This window comes from Stegodyphus dumicola, chromosome 11 (assembly GCF_044657685.1).
Source record: "Stegodyphus dumicola isolate Sdum_Otavi_A_Nest chromosome 11, ASM4465768v1".
NCBI lineage: Eukaryota > Metazoa > Arthropoda > Arachnida > Araneae > Eresidae > Stegodyphus > Stegodyphus dumicola.
Genome location: NC_140778.1, coordinates 36,182,253 through 36,205,409, shown reverse-complemented (window position 1 = coordinate 36,205,409; position 23,157 = coordinate 36,182,253).

Genomic DNA, 23,157 nt, shown 5'->3' with positions numbered 1-23,157 from the left:
TTAAGAGAACGCAATTGTAATTCATTACGTTGAATAAAAAGGGACTTAAACCCTTTACAAGACTCTGTGGTTTATACAAGCTTTCACAGTCACCCTTGGTTGCGTGCAAGTTGTAGGCGCGCAACGTTATAACATAACATACATGTTTTCAAAATATTAAAATATTAATTTAATAAAAATAAAATTGTTTAGAAGGGAGCAAAAAATGGCTCACATAAGTGATGGCACACTACGTACTACGCAACAAAAATCGTCTGAAGTAAGCAATAAAAATATCTTTTGGGGTATTTATTTTTACTCAGAAGCAATTGGCAATAATTTATAAAATCGTCTGCAGTATTTCTCTCCAGTTTGTTTTGGAATTTTTGTGTTTTTTAGCTCTGTGCAGCTATGAATGCTAAACGAAAAGAAACTTTGCCTGAAATTCGAAAATTAGTTATTAATTTGCATACTGAACGTGGAAAATCTAGTAGAGAAACAGCTAAAACAGTTAACTTGAGTCCTTCAACAGTTTTCAATATCATTAAACGATATAAAAAGAATCATATGATCCAGGATAAAAGAAGACCTGGCCGACCATCAAAACTATCCAATGGAATAAAGCGAATTATCGTTCGAAATATTAAAAAAAATCCAAGAATGAGTGCTCCTAAAATTGCTGCTGATTTACAAGCATTATATGGAGTAATTGTTAATCCTCAGACTATTAGAAGAGTAATTCGATTTGCTGGATATCACGGTAGAGCAGCAGGAAAAAATTCTTCATAAGTGAAAAGAATAGAAAACTCACACTGGCTTTCGCAAAATCCAACATTAAGAATTCTGATTACTGGAATGAAGTTATATTTGCTGATGAGAGTAAATTTAATATATTTGGTTCTGACGGTAGAATCTTGGTGTGGAGAAAACCCAGGGAAGAATTTCGCAAACAGAACTTGGTGCCAACAGTAAAACATGGTGGAGGAAGAGTTATGGTATGGGGGTGTATGTCGTCCGCTGGAGTTGGTAATCTTGTTTTTATTGAGTATATTGACATTTTAAATCAAAATTTGAAATCCTCAACACGAAAATTGAACCTTCATAACAATTTTAAATTCTACCAGGACAATGACCCTAAGCACATTGCTTTGAACGTTAGACTCTGGCTGCTGTATAACTATCCTGAAATAATAAAAACACCACCACAATCTCCAGACTTAAATCCCATAGAGAATATTTGGCAAGAATTGGAATCAAGAATCCGCAAACACACCATTTCTTCAAAACAACAATTAAAATCGGTGCTTCAAGAAGAATGGGGTAAAATCACTCCAGAAATCACAAAAAAAATTAGTGGAATCCATCCCAAGAAGATTAAATCATGTTGTAAAAGGAAAAGGAAATCCAACAAAATATTGAAACCTTTTAAAAAGTAAAATTTTTGGATAAATATTTGATGGAAAAGTAAGTGTCCCATCACTTATCTGTGCCATTTTTTGCTCCGTTCTAAACAATTGCATTTTTATTAAATTAATATTTTAATATTTTGAGAAAATGTATGTTATGTAATAATTGTTACTAAATTTAAGTATGAAACACACCCACAAAAAATTTTTACTGTTTCTTAAATTTATTTTACTACAGTTTCCTTTTGTAAAGCACAAGTGTCCCATCACTTTTTTGAGACACTGTATGTATGATTAAAATTAATTTGGGATATGCGACCTCCAGAAAATCGTCTCGCAACTGAATGAAACTACAGTTTTATATGCGCGAAATCAGAGCAGGTGCAACAGAGACACGTCAGATTACTTCCAGTTCCCCCCTCCATGAGGCTGGCGTGGGCGAGGAGTCGAACAAAGGAATGACCTAGCCCTTCTATTTATCCCTGGAATAAGGGAAGACTGAGCTCTTCGATGTCGTGGGAAAATATGAGGGTCGTTTAATCTAACTTCTGTACATTCCGTTTTATAGAGACGAAAATAAGAAAGCAAATTGAATTCTTTGAATGAATGCAATTTATTTACTATGAAAATGGGTTATTGAACGATAAACTTTAAGGCAAGTAACATCTTTTCTTAAAAACATAGGAGTAGAAAGACACAAATTTATTACTTCAATGGATTTGTAGGGCAAATATTTTATTTATTTATTTATTTATTCCAATGGCAGATTGTGAACAATTACAAATGTAACCCAGTCCATTAATCTATACAAGGCCAGATGTGGTGATCTCTTTATTATGGAGGCACCTAATAGGTGGGCCACCATCGCCTATCCTACGAAGGGACGGACAGTTACAGCCATGCCTTTTCCGAGATTCGAACCCAGGCCCATCGGCATCGCAGTCAGCTTCAGGTAATGGGTTCTTTCTTGGCCTTTATTTTCACAATGATTTGTCGTAATCGTCAAATTAAAAAGGAGGGGGGGGGGGAAGAATTTTCGACAAATAACGAAATCTAACTTTTAATGCGATCTCCCGTTTCTTGTATTTATATTTGGATACTTATATTTATAAGTACTTATATTTTATATACTTATATATGAAAAATTTTATACGCTTTATGAAAAAATAAAACGATAAGAAGTGTGTCTAACGAACGACAAAAATTGACCAGAATATTTAATTTCGAAATTTGCGTCTTTTTATAGCATTTTCAACTTGTCTCGAGGGATCGATTGATGAATTTACAATAATTCAAGGAAAGATGTTTAAATAAAGTGCGACAAAAAATGTGTATGATTTAGTAGGCCGTACAAGGAAGTGATGTGGTGTCCACAATTTTTTTTTAATTTTTTTTTTAATTCTGTGACTGAATATTGCTGAAACACAAATTCGAAAAGGAAATTAATCGATGATAAATTTATTTTGAGTACCCCCAACTTCCCTCCTTTATATTTCGCCAAATTTCCGTAACAAAGCGGATTTTATCACTTAGATGAAACAACTGAAAAAGAATTCAACAGCAATTCAATATCATCTTATATAGGCTAAATTGAGGGCTGCTTATCTCGTAGCCGCTCCAATGGCTGTTACCAGATAATCCTATTCAACAAAATTAGAAAATCCTGAACGAGAGGCATCATTTAAACAAATAACACTCGTGCGCTTTCCATATTCAAATAACCAATCTAACCAACTTGCTCAATAGTGTTAATGCTATAAAAAATGGTAAAGCACAAACAAAGAGCGTCTATGTTCTTTAACATATTCTTTGACACAAATATGTCACTTGAAAAGAAAAAAAATCGTTAACAAAAGTCATTACAAAGTCAAACGAAAAAAAAAATTTGAATGGTTTCAGATATTAACGGGTCGCCCAAAAGGGTTTATTAAGGTTATTTATGTTTTCTCTGAGCTGGAAGCCTACCAGTCTGCTGTTGAATTCATTCCTGTTATTTTTTGTCATTTAGACTTATTATTAAGCATAATTTTCTTCGCACTTATGCCTAATGCAATTCAACAACAAAATTGTAAGAATTTTAAAAGCAGCAAAGCAACATGTTCAGTTTGTTAGTAATATGGCTTGCAAAACTTTTTTTTTTTTTTTTTGTCTTTTTATTATTAACGTTTTGTGCGTTAGCTTTATTTATTATATATCGCGTTCTTCGCACTTAAGCCACATTAAATTCAATTCAGCGGGAAAATAAACAAATATTTAAAAACAGCATATCTTTAGAATTTCGGACAGACAATCTTGCACGCTGGAGATAGAAATATTTTATTCCATGCACTGTTGCCACTGTTTAATTTCGAATCGTTGAGTTTGTTAAGCATAAAATCATTAATTTTACAAAATATGAAATCTCTACATATAATAAAAGAGTCTGTGTGTGTCTTTCGTTCGCGTTGCGCGTAAGCTAATAGACCCACGGCTACGAAATTTGGTACATAGGTGCATCTAGATAAAAGCCAGTGGACCTCGAAGCGATTTTTTCGAAATTCGAATTAGAATTTTTTTATGTTTTGTGACGAAATCGCGTCATTTAGAGACATAATGGGCTATAGGAAAGCGAGATTTTACTCTACACGCTCCATTTTTACATCGTCATGAAACGTAGGCACTGAGCTATTTTACGAACTTAAAATAAATTTCGTGTTTCAATAAATTGATTAAATACGAATTTATTTAACAAAGGGAGCTTAACACATTTTCAACGGGATTTTTTCTGAAAACGTTTATTTAAAAAAATGTACAGTTTATTTTTCTTTGATTTTCGGACACCTTAAACTTTCATTCTTGCGACTGCTTTTGCAAAAAGAATTTTGAAAAAAATGATAATATTTTGTATTTTTAAAAAATTTGTTAAATGAAGCTTCCGAGTACACTTCTCACATCTCACATCTTTAAAAATATGATTTTGGCAACAATTTTCCTGTCTTATTGTTGTAGATAGATTTTTGATGAAATCGCATTATTTTGAATAGTTTCATTCTTTTAGAAATATGCGTTTGGCAACAAATTTTCATCGTATTTCTGATGTCACTGTTTTTAAGAGATTGCCATACTTCATTGTCATTTTTTTTATATAGATATAATACATTTTTATTTATTTATTTATTTATTTATTTTTTATTTATTTTTTTGATAAAGTTGTTCTGCAGAGTAAAATTCTGCGCGGAATTTTTTCTTTTGAGTTTCTTTCATGTTATTTTTTGCTTATTTCACTATTTGTAAGATAATGAAAAGTTTTGCTGATTTTTGTTTCTTCAACGGAAAGTTGGTTAATTTTTTTATTAGGATAATAAGTATTTGTATTAAGGGATATAGCTTATTTCATTGTAATGTTTTCTCTTTATGAAGTTGTTCTGCAGAGTAAAATTCTACGCAGTTTTTAAATTTAACGTTTGGTGTTCCCTTCAGCCATTTTTTCGATACATTTAAAACCCAGACGAAGGCTGGCAGCGAAGCTGCTAGTAGATTATAAAGTAAATACAAAAATTTAAAATTCGGGTTTCCAGGTGTCCATGTTCAGGTGGAAGACTACGTTATTCAGAATTGGATGGTTGTAGGTACCGTCGTTTTTTCACAGTGCGCGAAACATGCATACATTCATGCAGATTCTTCATTATTTAATTTCTTTAAAAAGAATGTAGGGCAGCAATAGTTTAAAAAGCGATATCCCATGTAAACCTCGAAACGTAAACCCCGTTTCGAGAGCAGTAGTCCGTTTGGGCTAACGCCTCCTTTGGGCTAATAAACCAGCTAAAGATGAAGAAATAAACTATCAGACAAATGAGATGACATATGAAGTGACAAATGAGATCATATGAGATGTCACTTGAAATGGAGCGGCCAGTCCTATTAAAGATTAATGTACTAAAAATGTACGAAGTTTTAAACAGGATATATGAAGCAGATGACGCAGCATTTAGCTTGAAATTAATATATATATATTTAAAAAATATGTATATAAAGTACGTAGCGTATTCGGAAACTAAGTACCTTTTCCTTCTAGCGCCGTCGCAGCGCTGTGGTAGGCGTCCCGCGCATGGGCACTAGTCTTTCTTGTTCACTGACTTTCAATTGCGCCATTTTGGTTGCTCTATGTTGTGTTTTTAGTTTGGTGTGCACATTCAAAATGTTTAAGACAATTAGTTCTCCCGATGACTGTGAGATTCGTGCCGTGATTAAATTTTTGAACGCGAGGAATGTTAAACCGACCTAAATTTATCGTCAAGTGACAAAAGTTTACGGTGAATACGCGATAAGTGATGGAATGGTGAGAAAGTGGGTAAGAATGTTTAATGCAGGTCGAACAAATGTCCACGCCGAGGCTCGGAGTGGTCGGCCTTCAGTTTTCACCGATGATAAGGAAAGTTGATGAAGCAATTCATGAGAACAGACCAAAGAATATGTATTGTAAAGAATATGTATAGACTTTCTTTTAACAGACGCTTCACAATGACAACTCTTTCAGAGGCATTTCCACAAATGTCACGTACTGTTTTGTTCGGCATTCCCGATGGGTTCCAAAAATGCTCACTGATGTTCACAAAACAAAGCGACTTGGTAGTGCCCTGACATTTCTCACGCGGTACAATGATGAGGGAGAAAACTTTTTAAACCAAATTGTGACAGGTGATGAAACTTGGGTGTGTCATTTCACACCAGAATCGAAACAACAATCGATGGAGTGGAGACACACTCATTCTCCAAAAAAACAAAAGTTCAAAGTGACAATGTCATCACGAAAAATCATGTGCACTGTCTTCTGGGATAGAAAAGGCGTTTTGCTTACTGAATTTCTTCCCAGAGGTGATATTGTGAGACTTTAAAAAAACTAAGGCGTGCCATTCAAAACAAACGAAGAGGAATGCTCAGTAAAGGAATTGTGTTGCTCCATGACAATGCTCGGCCCCATCCTGTTGGTGTCACTCAATCGTTAATTCGACAGTTTCATTGGGACCCCCATCAACATTCCACAAATCCAACACGTGACTGAAACTGTCAATTTTGTCACTTGTACAGTAATATACTATTGCAGTTTTAGGTCATTAATTTCTAATTTTAAGACATAGAACGATGTGAAAATTATAAATAAGTAGAAGAAGAATGACAATGTCAAGTGGAAAGCAAGTAAAATGAACATTTATATTATGAAAAGAATGCGTCAAAACATCGTTTTTTCCTTTGTCTATATTTTCTTACTTCATCTATTTTCAGATACCCCGTGTAAAAATAATTGGTAATTGTAAAATTATTATAATGAGTTAAAGAAAAATCAAAAACTGCCAAAATGTTTGGCGACCCGCTGCTGCAGGACGCGACTCACAGTTTAAGAAACTCTGATATAGATAAACAGTTAAAAATTGTAAAAAATAAACTGATTTGGCGATATAGCCCTGTTTGGCAAACTTCAAAATGCAGGTTCTGAAAACTTGGAAAGTCGCCAAATTGACATATTCATGCAACGGAAATGTAAAAATAATGAAAGAAGAGCTAACAAACAAAAGTAAACATATTTTGGCTGTCAATGGACACAAATTTAAAATAGAAGGATTTAACAGAACTGCTGGAAATTTAATTTTTGAAAAATGAGGTCAGGATACAAGAAATTCTATAAATCATTTTACTGTGGACCAGGGCTTAATTTCTAAGATTAGAAGTGCCGGAGCCCTATGGAAGACCGTCAGCAGAGAGGAACAAGAGTAAATAAATAAATAAAATGACTATTAAACTCTCTAAATACTTTTAAAATTAAATAGTTAATTATTATCAAATTAATTAATAGCTATTTAATTAATGTTTATAAATTGTTATTTAATCAATAATTATTATATATCATTATAAATTAATTGATAATTATTAGATAATTAATTATTATTTATTGAAATAATTAAAGGTTGAAGTAATTAACTAATTAAAATTAAATAAAATGTAAAGAGATAAATTGAAATTTAATACGCGATTTAATATAATTTTATTGTTAAAATGAAATTTTCGAGATAAAATTTCTACTGAAATTGTTATTCAAATACATAAAAGAAGTGCCGAAGTATTTTTATTCAGGGCTCCGGTGCGTTCCGGCTAGAATTATGATTTATTACAAAAACTAAGAAGCTCCGGAGCCGAGATACGGTGTGTTCCGGCCCAATTTAAGTTCTGATCGTAGGGGGAGGGGGAGTTTTTTTATCATCACAAAAATTAAACATACTTAAAGTATAGCTGATGAAAATTCCAAGGCGAAACAGAATGAGGGTATGAGTGGGTGAAAACAAAAAATGAGGGAATCTTGGTGAGAGAGAACATTCTCTTTGACCGCAGCTCTCTGTTGGTATAATTATATCCATCAAGAAGATGGTTTTCAGGGGTAAATGAGTCCTGAATGGGACTCCTAAATGTAAAGTTGCGGGTTACGTCCCCCCCTCCCATTCGTGGATACTGTGGGAAAGACGATGTATAGGACGTGCTTGAGCAGTTTATCTCAGTATTTCACTCTTTTTGTATTCGCTGTCATTTAACGCACATTTAAGAACACGAACTTTCCTTCCTGGGAGGATAACTAACTGTAAACATCGATAGCAATACACTAGATACGATGGCATGGCGAGAAATTTAGACGTTCCTAAACAAACTCCCCCAAATTTATTGCTTTGCGGAAAGGTTTCCGCATGTGAGTGAGGAGACTTTATTTGAACTTCTCATGAGTTTGTTTGTCTAGGGAAATAAGAATATTGCATGGTCTGCTTATTGTTAAACTAAAACGTTAGGAATTCTAAATTTTGTTCCCTTTAAATTGTGATTCAGTTTTATAAAAAGAAGTACCGGAGCTCATCTTAATTAGGGCTGCGGTGCGCTCCGGCTAAAGTGGTAATTTATCTTAAAATTTTAAAAGCACTGCTGTGGACAGATGCGTCATATTTTTGTCATTTTAGTGTAATACAAATACTACTGCTTTACGTAATAATAAGAATGTAGTGGATTACGTACTGAAGTTATAAAGCGAATAAAATGCAATAAAAATGTGAACAAATAATTATCCGATTTACGCAATTATAGTCAGCGAAAGGAATCGAATTCCAAAAGTTAAAAAATTTCTAGGTCATCAGTGGTCAAGTGCTTTTCCTCATGACTAAGGCAAATGCAAGACATTTCCATTAAAAATCCTCTCTTTCTTTTAAAGTAAAAATGCTGTACACTTTTCAGTGTTTCATTTTATTTTGAAGTATGTGAACTGTCGTATTGCAAGCTGCAAGCTAAATTCGATTTTTTTAAGAATCGCCAGAATTTTATCGCGTTTTCCCCTAACAGAGATATGATAAATTTTAGGGATAAAATACGATAAAATTTTCCCTTCGAATTTGAAGGGACTACTTCACATTTAAATCTGCCACCTGATTGCTTTTTAGAGCCTATCTCGTCAGCTGATGAGACGAGAATTTCTTCTATTACTTCCTCAACCGTAATCTCCACTGAACTTTCATATTCTTTCGAAATCTCAGATCAGATATTTCAGTTAAATATCCTCTTCGGAAAAAGCTGTTAATTTCAAATGTCTAATGTATAATCTTGAAACAATATCCAGATCACACTCTAGCCCACGAGGGGCCGAGCGGTAAAGTCGCTGAACACTGGAAGTTCGGTCTGAGGTTCGAATCCAGCAAACGGGCTCGCTGCATGGGTGTTTTCATGGTTTTTCCTATTTGTAATGTGTATTCGAGCCAGTTTCCCTTAGAAAGTCCTCCACGAAGGTATACCTGGAATAGGCACAACTGGACGAAGGCATTCATGGATGAGATTCAGTGCATTTTGTGACGAAAACTTTCTTTCCTTTTAGCTCAAAAGGGCTACTAGTCTTCAACAGAGATGGACAAAACCTCTGTTTTCTGGGATCGAATCCGAGCCGTTTTCTCTCTGAAATGAATTAGCTCTTTTTTATGTCTCATCTTCCACCAGTAATAACATTAATGAAAAAGATCGAGAACAAGGGGTGAATCTTAGCAGTTAGCGAGTATGGATCCAAGGGCGGAAAGGATGGAATGAGCGGATCGGGACCAATTAACGAAGCTGGAGCGAAAAGAATCGCACGGGTCGTGGGATCTGAAAAATTGACTCATCAAATGCTAACTCTCTAAACTGATTTCTTTCATCTGTAGTTTTGAAGATTGCCTTTCTACACAGAACTAACAATAAAATGCTAGAATGAAAATGTTTCAAAACGTCGGGGATGATAATTATTCTTTTCTACCCTAATATGAGAACCGAACTTTCCTGACACGTTTCCAATAAGATCTCTGCTCTTTTTTTCCCGAATCCGATTGCAAAACTATATATTCCTAACACTATTCCAACTACAGCTCTCCGTGAACGGTAAAAGAGTTACGTTTTCTAGAATCGGAATTAAATTCACAAAGTAAAGTAAATTGATCCTTTGAATCCATTCCGGAGCGGATCAATCAATCCTAGCCTCGAACCTCAATTTTTCATCGAATCACTTTCGATGTCCGTATTACTTTCCAAATAAAAAGATGTTACAACATCGGTTAACCAAAAGGGAAAAAGCTTTTATCACATGAAAAGCGATTGAAAAAGTTATGTGTAAGAACAAATAAAATTGAAACAACAAAGCATATTGGTCTAGAAACTAAGCGTTGTATAAAATAAACAATTCAAGCGTCAGAATTAGAGGAGCTGACATCGCGGAAAAAACGATTTCTTTTGAGCAACGTTAAAATCTGAACCATTCCATTTTTTTTTTAATCCCAAAGGGCGCTAACCCGAAAGGGCTATTAATTTCGTTTTGGGATTTTGTGTCGAAAACTTTAAATGTCCGTTTCACTTTTCAAATTGTTGCCATCAAATGGTATCACCCTGTGTTACATTTAAAGAAATAAATATTGAAGAATCTGCATAAATGTATGTATGTTTCTCTCATTGCGATAAAACAGCGGTAACTACAGCCATTCAGTTTTGAATAATGTAATCCTCCACCAAATATGGGCATCTGGAAACCCTAATTTGGAATTTGTTTTATTACTGATTTCATATTTTGTAAAACGTTAACGAATTTTTTATTAACGATCTCAACAATTTCAAAGCAAGCAATGGCAACGCTGTATGAAAAAAAATTACATCCAGCGTGCGAGACTGTGTATCGGAAATTCTAAAAATATGCTCATTTTAAAAATTATTTTGCGATATTGCTGTTGAATTGTATTTTATGGTGATATTTAATAAATAAATGTACAGCAGTTTTAACTCCTGATTGGTTCTGGGTGAGCATTGGTGTATTGCAATAAGCCTCCCCAAGAGCATCCCAAGGATGTTCAGGAGGATTAAAGTCAGGATATTTGGCTGTCCAATCCATTCGGTGTATATCCTCGCTTTCCAGATAGTCATCAACTAGGTGGGCCCTATGTGGTAGTGCGTTGTCATCCATAAAAATGAACTCAAGGCCAACAGCTCCCCTGAAAAGTCACACATTGTGCTCTAGGATCTCCTGTGTATAACTCTGGGCGTTCATGGACCCAGTGTGAAACAAATGGAGCGGCTTGCGGGTATCTTGAATGATCTCTACTGAGACCATCACTTCTCCACCACCACATTGCTCTCTTTCCATTATGTTGCTGGAATGGCATCGGATCCCAGGTTCCCTCCATATCAATAATCTCTGAGAATTGGGTTGTAGGCTGAATGTGGACTCATCCATGAAGAAAACATTAGCCTACTGAAACTGTGTCCAGTGTTGGTGTTGTATGCACCATTGTAAATGCTTTCTTTTGTGAGAGCCATCTGTTCTCTTGAAACTGATGTACCTGTGGCAGTAGTGTTGTGTAGAGACTTTGTCTGATAGCGTTATAAAAACTATGTGAATGATTTTCTGATTTATGGAAATCTTAATTTTTATTTGATTATGAATTATTTATTTTAAGGCTTTAATTTTGGGGAAAAACAGATGCTTCTGGGAATATTATTTAGTTTAAAAGAATATTATTTATTTTCTTTTATTTGCAAATTTTGTACTAGCTTTGATTCATTGTGAAAGAAGCAGGGAAAGGGAGGCAATTTTTGCCAAGTCATAATTTCGCGCGCTTTGTCCTTTAGAATGTTCTAGAAGAAATTTCATTGTTAGTTGACCTTAAGAGAGGAAGTACGTGACAGAAAGGTCAAAGGTTGTTACTTGTCTTTCAATGTAAGTCATTCAGGTTTTTGGCGATTGACGGTCCGGTTGTTGGCTAAGTGAAGAAGGGCGTGCATGCGCGATCACCCTTAATTCCGCATTCTGGAGTTGAAAACGCAAATTTTGCCAAAATTAAGGGGGCGATAAGTGAAGCCATAGTGGGAGCCCGCGTTTGTGAAGGAGACGAAGGAAATTCGAGTTGGACTCACTTTCTGACTGACTTTCGGGCTTGCGGGACTTTTCGACATTACTCTTGAAACTTACTGGAAAGCGAGAGACAAGATGTAATTACGAAGAAAGATGTTTTACGGCGAGGAGCGGCAAATATGCTCCCCGGCCGCGTTTTGGTTAAGAGGCGAGACTCACTTACTGACTGGCGTGTGGAACTTACTTTGGTCGTTACTCGTGAAGTTTGCTCTTGGGATGAGTAAGAACAGGCGAGCCGTAATTGCCTAGAAAAAACGTTTCTGGCCGGAAGCTGCAACCATGCTCCCTTGCCGCGTTCTGGTAAAAAGGCGAAATTTGAACCAGTTACCTGCGTGTTGACTTAAGACTTTCAAGACCAAGCGGATAGCCGTCCTGGGCAGCAGTGCTCCTGTTTCTGTTTTACAGAGGAAGAATTAGCCTCGTCATTATGAAAAACCAGTTACCTGGTGGGTGTTTTCGCAAATAGTGCCCAGACAGGATGAGGTCTTCTGAAACTTCCATTTTGTGACCGTAAAGATGAGCCCCGTCGACGTCAACGCTTATTAGGATACGAGTCCTCCACTTCAAGATGTCTACACAAGATAAGTTTTATTTTTTTTTTTTTGTGTTTGAACTTTAAGTGAGTTTTTTTTCAAAAAAAAAAAAGTCCTTAGAATGTAAAAACAACGTCGAATCTTAAAATTAATTCTCAGGCTATCAATTGCTTCCCTTTCCCCTTTTAAATTACCAGACAAACCTTAAGTTTTTTTTTATATATGAATTTAAATGAGGAAAAAGGGGTAAATGACAAATTGATGACTTCTCCTTAGACTCTCAGATGATTTTTTTTATTGTGATGTAATTGAATAAACTGATATTTAATCTGGAAACCTATTACAGTATGTTTTCTTTATATATTTAATATGTTTTTTCCTATATATCTTGTATATGTTTTTCTTATGTTTTCGATCCTCTCACGGCGCGGTCTCGGGATGCATTTTTTCACAACGCAAAATGCTTACCGTTCTCTATACGATCACTAAAAGTTTGGTAGTTGGCAAATTCTTAAGAGTTTAGTTTCCTCCCTAAGAGGAAGTAGAAACCTCTCACGGCAAGTAGTTTCATATTTAACATTTAACATATAAGAGTTTCTTATATAACATTGGTGCCAGACGTCTTTACCAGATAAGTAAATTTTTTTTTTGGATTGAATTCTCACGGCTAAGCTATATAACAGTAGTGAGGTCACAAGACAGGTTGTATGGCTGTAGACATTCTCTGGAGCTTGGTTGAAGTACCAAATGCAAATTCAATTGTAATGCAAATTCAATTTATTGAATTTTGAAGTAACTTTGCTGTATGATAAAGTCTTGACAAAGCCATGGCATCAATTGGTAGCTGAGAAAATACTGAAATACGATTGTAAATTTCAAAATTTTAAAAGTTAAGCTTTTAAAAATAATTTCATAGCACAAACATAGTGCTGCTGTTTAGATATGTACTGTCTTTACATTACTTTGTTTTTATTCCCACATTCTTCTTTTAACACTATTCCTAAGCACTCCTAAACACTGCCTGCTGTAGACATCGATTCTAAAAAGGGTTCCGTGAGCCAAAACATTTGAGTACCGCTGCTATAGGGGAGTTAGCACGACATCAACACCCTTCCAGGGATCTCTAGACCAGTGGTTCTTATCCTGTTTTGTTCCATGCACATCTTTCACCATTGTTAGAAGATCATCTCCCCTTCTTTCCAGAACATGAAAAATAACATATTTTTTATGAATTAAACAGATAAAAGTATAGAAAATTTTGATAACAAAACTTAAAAGTAGTTTTTTATGTTTATAATGTAAGATTAAATATTTAATAGCCAAATAAAAGTCTGACCACATTCTCCTTGGTTGAGAACCCCTGCCTTAAACATTAAAATCCTTACCTGTAGAAGAATGGGATTTGTTGCGACAAGTTTTTTTATGATTAACAACCTCATTTAAAGGGTGAAGGTAACTAAAAACTAACTAACTAAAAACTAACTAACTTAACTAAAAAGTGTTTAATAGCAAATATTTATAGATGTATTTATTTTTATAAAAATCAATAAAACTATGATTTCATAATTTTCTTTTCTGAAATACTTTATAACATTGTTTTTTACTTGCTCAATTTTCTTGTTTGATTATATAACCTAAAAATCTATTAAGTGCAAGGTTTCAGATCAATGTCATAATTTAAGCAAGTACTTTTACTACGACATGCAAAAATTATGTTGAAAGAAAGGTAAGACTTATAATCCAATATTATTCTTGTAGTATATGAAATCCCTAATTTCTGAAATACCATAATCATTCACTTTTTCACATGTTGCAAAACTGCAATCTATTAAAATATTCATATAATGTTCTAACATCTGTAGTGAAACTAAATCTCACCTGTCCAAATCCTCTGGCATACGATCTGATGCACTAGGCTCAACATAGTATCTGAAATGTAAGAACAGTTCCTACTAATTTATATGAAGAACTAAGAATAATTTGTGACTCATTCGCTTATCTTGGAATGTGCTGAGCATATTGTTCAATAAAAGGACTTTATTAAAAAAATTCAGGCAAAGAATATTTTCATGAAATAATATAAATCTGATTTAAAAGTTTTAATGAATGGATCTGGCAGAATCGGTCCTTAAGGACAAAGTATTTTCCAGCTTAAATTTAGTGAATTTTGCAGGCATATGCTTGCGTTCAGGTTGCCATGAGCTTTTTATCAGCTGCATTCAATGAATTCCAGTAAAAAAAGAATATGTTCATAAAAATACATGCTAGCTGCATTCAGAAAATTTGTAAGAATGTGCTTAAATGTGTGAGTATAACAAAATGTTTGAATATTTTTGAATAATTTGAATGCTGTTAAGAAAGTAGTCACTGAATTGTTAACTTGGACTTCTAATAGCTTAATGTAGCTTTTTCAATAACCTGCACCAGAAATTTTCCTTTTCAACACAATATTAGAAATCGATGGTGCTACTTTGGTAGACAGATTTTGGAGGTGTTTTTTTTTTTTTTTTTTTTTTTTTTTCCTTTTTTTTTTTTTTTTGCGAGTGATCGGACTTATGGTAAATCCATTGCTGGACATGTTATTTATGGTAACCGATACTTTGTTGTCATTTTATTTAAAAAATAACGTGTTTTATTATGCATAAATTCCGTGTTTTAAATATTATTCACGGCTTCTAAATATTACAAATCAATTTAATTTTGTATTTTTATTTGAAATAAAATTTTATTGTTTATGATGTATTAATCAATGTCACCTTGCTTTAAAAATAATTGGTTTTAATATCTAAACATTATTTATGGCTGTTAAATATTAAAATGCAATTTAATTTTGCATTTTTTAAAAAACTGATTTTATTATGTATGATTATTTAAATAATTTTAATTCTATGCGTGATGTAATCAGCTTCCTGATTGGTTACAGAATATTTGTGCATTAACGAACTGTAATCAGTTCCCTGATTGGTTACTGAATATTTGTGCATTATCGCACCATTTTAAAATTTTATTATTCATTTCTTAGATTACATTTCATAGCGAACGGACATGTCCTTTTCAAAGATTAATGTTGTCATTGGTAAGTACCAAGACTTATTGGTATCGGAATAAAAAAATTAGCCTTTGAGACCTTTTGGCCAACCTGGCTTTCCTAATCAAAGATTTATCTATAAATTGTTAGAAGGGTCAGAGGAAATTTATTTTAAATTGTTGGAGAAACCTCGCTAATTGCTTCTTCAGTAAAGTGCGAGAAATGTGGATCACATATGAAGATCATTAAAAGAGCCGATTCTGAGGACGACCGTATATGTTATTGTGGTCAATAATCGCTGTAACGGTAAAAACGGTAAAGTATTAGACATTTCTCCTTTTTTACCGGCAGTAAACTTCTAATTGCTGTCATTTTAGCTCTAGTGTACTTATATACTTTTTTTTAAAGTAATAGTTCAATTCTTTTAAACGTTGGTATGATGGTTTTTAATTCGATATTCAATTTAAGTAATATTTTAATCCAGTTAAACGTTGGCGCAATGTTTTTATAGTGGTGTTTTTATTCTATTTTTTTATAAAAGTAATAATTTAACCTTACTTTAGTATTTTATACTCGTAGTAAATGTATTTATTTACATTTGCCTATCACTTTAAAAAGAACATTTTCAACAAAAATTAATCCATTATTTTTAACGATATTTATTTTTTTAAAGTTTTGAATACTTTACTATCTGTAAAATATGTAAAAACAACGTTTTCCAAGATGGCTGACGATTGTAAAAACCGCGGCAACAATTACGCCAAAGTAAATTGCCAAAAATCCGTGCAACCGTCTACCAATTTAGCACCAAATCAATATTGGTTAATTATAATTAAAAGTCAATATATCAAATATATGACCATGTAGCAAAATCAAGTCATAATTTGTCCATCATATAGAACATAAAACTGTGTTAAAAATTATTGAGAAATTAAACTATTCAATTACATTCTGAATTATTCAGAACTGATTTTAAAACTATTTCTATGATGCAGCTGAGAATTTTAAAGATGATCTTTCATCAAAATTTAAATACAGTTTATCATCACACAGCACCATTTCAGCTATTCAATCAATCTGTTCGGCCTTTTGTTCTTTAGGAAGGGGGAAAAACTAATTTTAATTTGAATAGTGCTTTGTGTAAACGCCTTGCATTGTTCTACTTACATATCTGACTTATCAAAGTAATTAAAAATAAATATATATTGTTTAGATTATTAATAAATTATCTGTGCATATATATATTTTATTAAAATCTAATTTATTTTATGTTTATATATTACAAATCTGTTCATTATAAACCTTTATAAAATGTAATACATTGAAATTATAATACATTATAAAACTTAATCTTTATGTGTATCAATGTACTTTAATCACAATATATTGAAATAATTAAAATGTTTTAAACAGGTAAGAAACCTGCTAAATAGCTTAAAATATTAGGAATTCAGTGATTGCTGCTGTAAGGCAACTTCAATTACAGAATTATTTTTTAAATGAAAAATAAGTAATCATGATGTAATTACAAATGTTAGGTGGTTAAAAAATTTGTTATCCTGGAAATAAAACGCTCTTAGTATACTATCAACTCATCACCTAGGAAATTGGTAATTAATCACTTAATGAGATAGCAAGTTTGCCTCAGTTATAAATTAAATTTTTAAGAGTTGCATGTTGTAATAGCATATTTTAATAAAAACTAGCACTCTAGAAGCAATACATTTCAAAAACTTTAAAGATTTGGATCAGCATATGATGAAAATTAAAGTAATTTTATTATGCATGTTTAAATAAAAAAACTTTAAAACCAAACTGTAAGCATTTGAATTCAGCATATAAACTACTACCAATTGCTTTAAAAAAAAAAAAAAAAAAAAAAAGAAACTACCAATTGCTTAAGCTAATAAAACTTCATAGCAAATTAAAAATGTATTAATTTGGAATTTTGAAAGGGCAAAGTTTAATCAGACTAATTTTGAAATTGAAAACTATCATGCATTTAACAACTTTAATAATAATTGAATCCTTATTGGAAATTTTTGTATTTTTAAAAACATTTTTAAATCACATAAAGCACAAGAGTATACGAAAAAACTATTCAAGAATAAATTGATTGAGCTTCCTTTTATAAATATTGTGATCTAAAACGCTAAATATCCTTTTAAAAATCCATAGCACCACGTCAGATGTATTTCAAAAGAAATTTGAGATGTTTTGGAATTCGAAGAACTAAATTTTCGAAATCTTTGACAATACAACCTGTATAAGACGCATTCAATTTTTAAAAGTAACTAAATTCTTATCACAGAGTCACTTGAAAATTTATCACAAATAAATGCAGAAATTGATCAACAGCAATGAACTAGAATATTATACATTTGCTAAGGAACATAAACGAAGTACTTGTGAAATTTCCTGAGACCAAATCACAATTATAACCTTTTAATATTATTCTTTTCAAGTTTGACTTAATTCACGTGTCTCAACATGGCCATGGAAAATTGATTCTGAGAGTTTACAGCTGATCTGCGTCTTGTTATAAGACATTTTTCTTGAATTTAATTTTTAATCAACATGTCTGTAATCAATGTGCGCACTGATTGAATGCCGGAAAAGCCTTGAAGCTTCAATCATCATTACACAAACTGCAATAAAAGTAAAACATAATTATGAAAATAAAATATTCTAATAACGACTGGATGCCAAGTCATATGAATAATCAAATCCCTATCTTCAAATCTTTCAATAAGATTTATATCACATTTGTAGATTTTGAGACTTTACTCATGTTCGTTTTTAATGGCGATCAAAATAATGTAAAACTTGACACAAAACCCTTAAACTATTAAAATTCTGGAAATCGCTGCCATAATAATAAATGTTGGATTAATGCTTGTAGAGACATTAGGTATTTTTTGGAAGCAGGTGAGATGAAAAATGAGCACCGCCTTCGCCCGGAATCGAACCGCGGACCCGTGGAAATACGCGCGCAGCGTGCAGACCACCACACCACGAAGGTATTCCAAATGGGCGGAAGAAATACTTTATATGCTAATTAACTGAAAGGAAAATGTATTTACTTGCCACGTAAGATTGTTACGACTGCCTCTACTTCTAGGCAAAAGGCTTATAGGTTTAGTGGTGTTTCTTACTATAAAATGCTAATTATGATAGGAGATTCAATGTAATACAACATGGACTCTACTGTGTTGTATCATCAACATTTACTTTGTTAGACTCAAATACAGCAAAGAGTATTGGAACCTAATTTAAAATCTGCGCTCGCTTGACTTGGTTAAACGTTATTACAAATCTGAACTATCTGTGAGATTAATTGTGAGATTATCTGTAAGATTTTTATATTTACCCAATCTAACTTTAACATTCAAAATTATCTAACCTTCTGAAAGATTAGTGCCCTTAAAAATTATTTAACTGTAATCACAATACAATTTTGGTGAAGATCCAAATTAAAGTTTATTAAGCCATTCTTGAGGTTTATCACCGAAAATACAACACAAACATAAAAAGATGACTTGTTGTAATAAACGTAGTGTGACAAGGATAAAGCAGATTTATCTTCTAGTTTTATTTAAATATTTATACACATAAAGTTGAATTCAAATTTAAACACTTGATTGGGAAACCCTACAGATAAACTCTTGTGTAGCTTGCCAGTATCAACAGCTGCTAATTTTTTCTCTGAATATAGCACGAACTACCTTTTAGTGAGACAGTGGCGGACACTTCACTAACTGAGCTAAATTAGTACTTTTGAGCTGTGCCACATTGGGTGTAATTTTATATGACATGCCTACATCAAAATGTAAGTGAAACATATAAATAGTTCTCGCAAACTTCCTAAATGTGAAATTCTTTTATCTGCTTCTGAAACTCAAAATTATTTTCCAACGCAAGATTTCAGCTGGAAATAAACAAGTGTTTTTTCTATTAAAAAAGCGCAAGGACTTAATCTTTTCCGGGGGCTGGGACACATGTGTCCCGAAGTAAGTATACAACAACTGGGGGCTCGGGACAGTGTGTCGTTGATGACAGGGGTAGGAATTCTAGCACTTGAGGCTTGATGACACCCCGTAGAGTGCATTCTTTTGTGGGATTGTCTTTCTAATTGTGAGAAAAAGGCACTTGGATGTGTTTATGCACTGAATATTTGTAAAAATGCACACTGTTCCTGAAACTTGGACCAGCATCTCTCCAGCCTACCAGACGCCGCTATAGCCTCACGTGACAAAGTAGTCACACCCTCTTTCACTTTGAATCCTGTCCTCCGGACACACTCATGCATTTGCTATACCTGCAATGTACTTATTAATTCATGACAGCCGGTATACAGCTTGCTATCTGCAAGCTACACACGGCAATAGTGGGAAAAGGAAAGGAAATCAAAACAATATTTGGTTCTTCTTGTGACGTTGGTCACTTCCCTTTTCCCATTTCCGACGCTTCCTCACGATCCGTCTAGACTGTTCAAAGTCTTGTGTCCTTTTGGGATACTTAGTCATAGAGCCGGCAACGTCGCGTGCTTTACAGCGACAGCCCGCCATAAAAGTATCAAAAGAAATATTTGAAGAAATCAAAACAATGATTTCTTTTTCTTTTTTGCTTAAATCATACTGATGATCTTTTGAGCACTGCACTCATTATTCACACTGATTAATCTCGCCATTTTCACGTAAATCTTCAAACATGGTAATTTAATTCTTGAATTTTCACAAATTTTTGCCATTTCTAGCAAGGTCGCCCGTGAGTTTAATTGCTAGCAATGGATAAAAGTGTTGTTAAAACACATTTATAATTCTTATTAGATGACCGCAGGCCTCGAGGCACGGATTCTAAGCTCAGAAGCCTATTCCAAGAATACATTCATAAGAACTCAAGCCTCTACTAGAAAACGGGAGGTGCTTTTCCATCATTTTTAACCTTATAAGAGACAAAATTATGCAAATTTTTTGTTTTTCTTACAAGTTAGAGTATATGCGCTGTAAACGTCCGCTAACTATTCAAAACATGATGCGCTGAAAACAGTGCATTTCGGTCTGCAGGCGGGACGTAGAAATAAATGTATGTGTAGCAATTTTATATCTTTGTCACTTTTCAAAATAAAATGAGTGCAAATTTAGTTTTTGTAAAATTTCAAGATACGTTTGTAACATAGGTTTTCTTAATATGAGGTATTCTATTCTAACCAGTTATAGAAAGAGTAACATCGAATAATGTCTTTCTATATTTATTCAATGTTCGTCCACAACAGAGTACAAAGCAGATGAGTTTGAAACTGTCGTTTTGCCTGAAGGTACTGATCCACTTTCTTGTCCCTTCCATTATAAAGGGAACGGTGCTCTTTCGTCCGCCGCGGGGCTATAATGTAACTTAATATCCGTTTTGATAGTGTCTAAATAATGCAAAGGTCTTTACCATCAATCTTTGAAAAAAAAAAAAATGTCCTGAAAGCAGATTTTATTTCGTAATTACTTACTCAAATATTCGAAGATAACTGTTATTGAATTGCTGTTCATAATATATTGTAAATTAAAAGAAATTTATCCATCCAAAAACTCAAGAAGTTAATTGTTTATATGACATTAGAGATCCGAGCACTTAGATGAAGGGAATTAGTGGTCCTTCGGACATTCTTTTATTGGTACTGAATTCGGGAAAGTACAGTTTTTCATTGTATTTGTTCTAGTATTTTTGTAGTATTTTTAATTTTATTTTTAACACATTACTAAAAATGTTAAATTAGTATTTTGTTACTATTGAGTGAGCTGAATCTGACTGGTTTAATTCATTTTATTACCGAGTAACCCATTTTTAGCACAGTTACTCCGGCTAAACTTGATTACTTAAAAAAAAGATTTACTTAAAAAAAAATAGAGCAGTTTCTTTCCGCAGCAAATGAAATGCTTTCAGAAAGGGAAGTTGTTATATTTTGGCACATAGGACATTATGTTCATTAGTTAATATTTATGCCTGCTTTTAACTCAATTTGCAGTACTAGTGTTGAGATTCTGAATCCTAATGAAGATTCGTGGAATTATCAAGTATAATTTCTATTAAGATTGGCAATTGAATTGCCAAAGCTCCCAGGCAATGTAAATGTAGAAAGTTCTATAACAAATCCCAGTTTATTTTTCGGAAATATGAGTAATTATCTCTATCATTATGAAACCGGGTTAATTTATAAATCACTCAGTTTTTAATTTAGCTTTAAATAAATTTCTGAATTGAGCGTAACTCGGCTTATGTCTAGCCTAACTTCATACTTCGTAAGATCCTCCAAAATTCTTAAATGTTTACGTGAGTTGAAAACAATTCTGGTTTAAATATATATTTTTTTGGAGGAACAAATGTCTAGCTAAGGATTTTTAAATTTTATTAAAAGTTCCGTGAATTTTGAGTTCAGTGAATAGTCGTCACTCACAAAGCTCCCACCGAAATGAAATTTAAATAATCTAAGGCTAAGTATCTATACTCCAAAACCACCACTTCGTCTCAGAAAACAAAGCAGCTTTGTTAAAGAGCTCAGTAGCTTTATAGGAGTTGTTCTCTAATAAAAGAAATTTTCAAATTTTTATACTTCAAAAAGATACAAAAAAACTGTTGGTTAGTAATTTGAGAATAATTTTAATTATTAAGTGTGAGATTATTTTGAATTTTAAAATCCATTCTTTCCTTGAGTCAAAGCTTGTTTCTAAAAATCCGTTTTCAAGTTTTTCATCCAATACGAAAATGCATATCTTGTCTTGAAACTCAAAGAACAGTTTTGCCCGTTTTGCTTTCAACAGACCGCGTATGGTTGCACCTTTTTCGTTAAATGTTAATAAATGAAACGTATATTCTGCATGTGTTAATCATTTTGATAAAATATCAATTTGTTTCTCACCTTTGTAACAGTAATTAAAATATCTCCAGAAATCTAGAGTGTGACGTAAAATGCTCTTTTTTAAATTTTTCTCTTTTTTTTTTTTTTTTTTTTTTTTTTTTTGTTTTTTTGTTATTCTCAATACATTATGTGTAACATAATTTAATATTTTATGCTCTCTTAAAAATATTAACAGAAATGATACTCTGCCATAACGTGCCACTGGATATTCCGCAAACAAAAAGACAAGACTGTCTTGAAAAGCAAAATGAAACTAACATAGTTGTGTACTACGCATTCGAAAATCAGTAGCAGAAATGGCTACTTGCTGGAAAAATATACATTTAATTATAAAACTTAACAATTAACACTACCAACTGTGGAAATACAAACCTGAAGTTATACCTGAATACCTGAAGTGATTCTGAAGAAAGAAATTTCATGGGATTTACTCGCGAATGAAACACTAAAAGAAATCAACGCCGAGTGGATAAAAAGATATGAACAAGCAAAAGCTACCTTAAGATTACTCATAAAAGACAACCAATTCGTACACATAAAAAATAAAACAACAGCTAAAAAGATATGGAATGAATTAAAGAAAACTCATGAAAGAAAAAATATTTCCAATAAAAAACGTTACCGTCTCAGAAAACTAAATACGTTAAAGGCAGAAAACGAAAAGAAGCTCAAAGAATACATCAGTACAGGAATAGGCAAAAGTGGACGAAGCAACCAGACCTTCGTCGGTGGCTTTTACAGGTATTGCTCCGCCGCACTACTGTACCCGCTGGGCGTTCGACTAGCTCGAGGTAGTGGACGAACTGCAAGAAATTGGAGAAGAAATAAAGGAGAGTCCATATTGCAGCACTCTTGCTCAGCGGCTTCCCAAAAAGCTA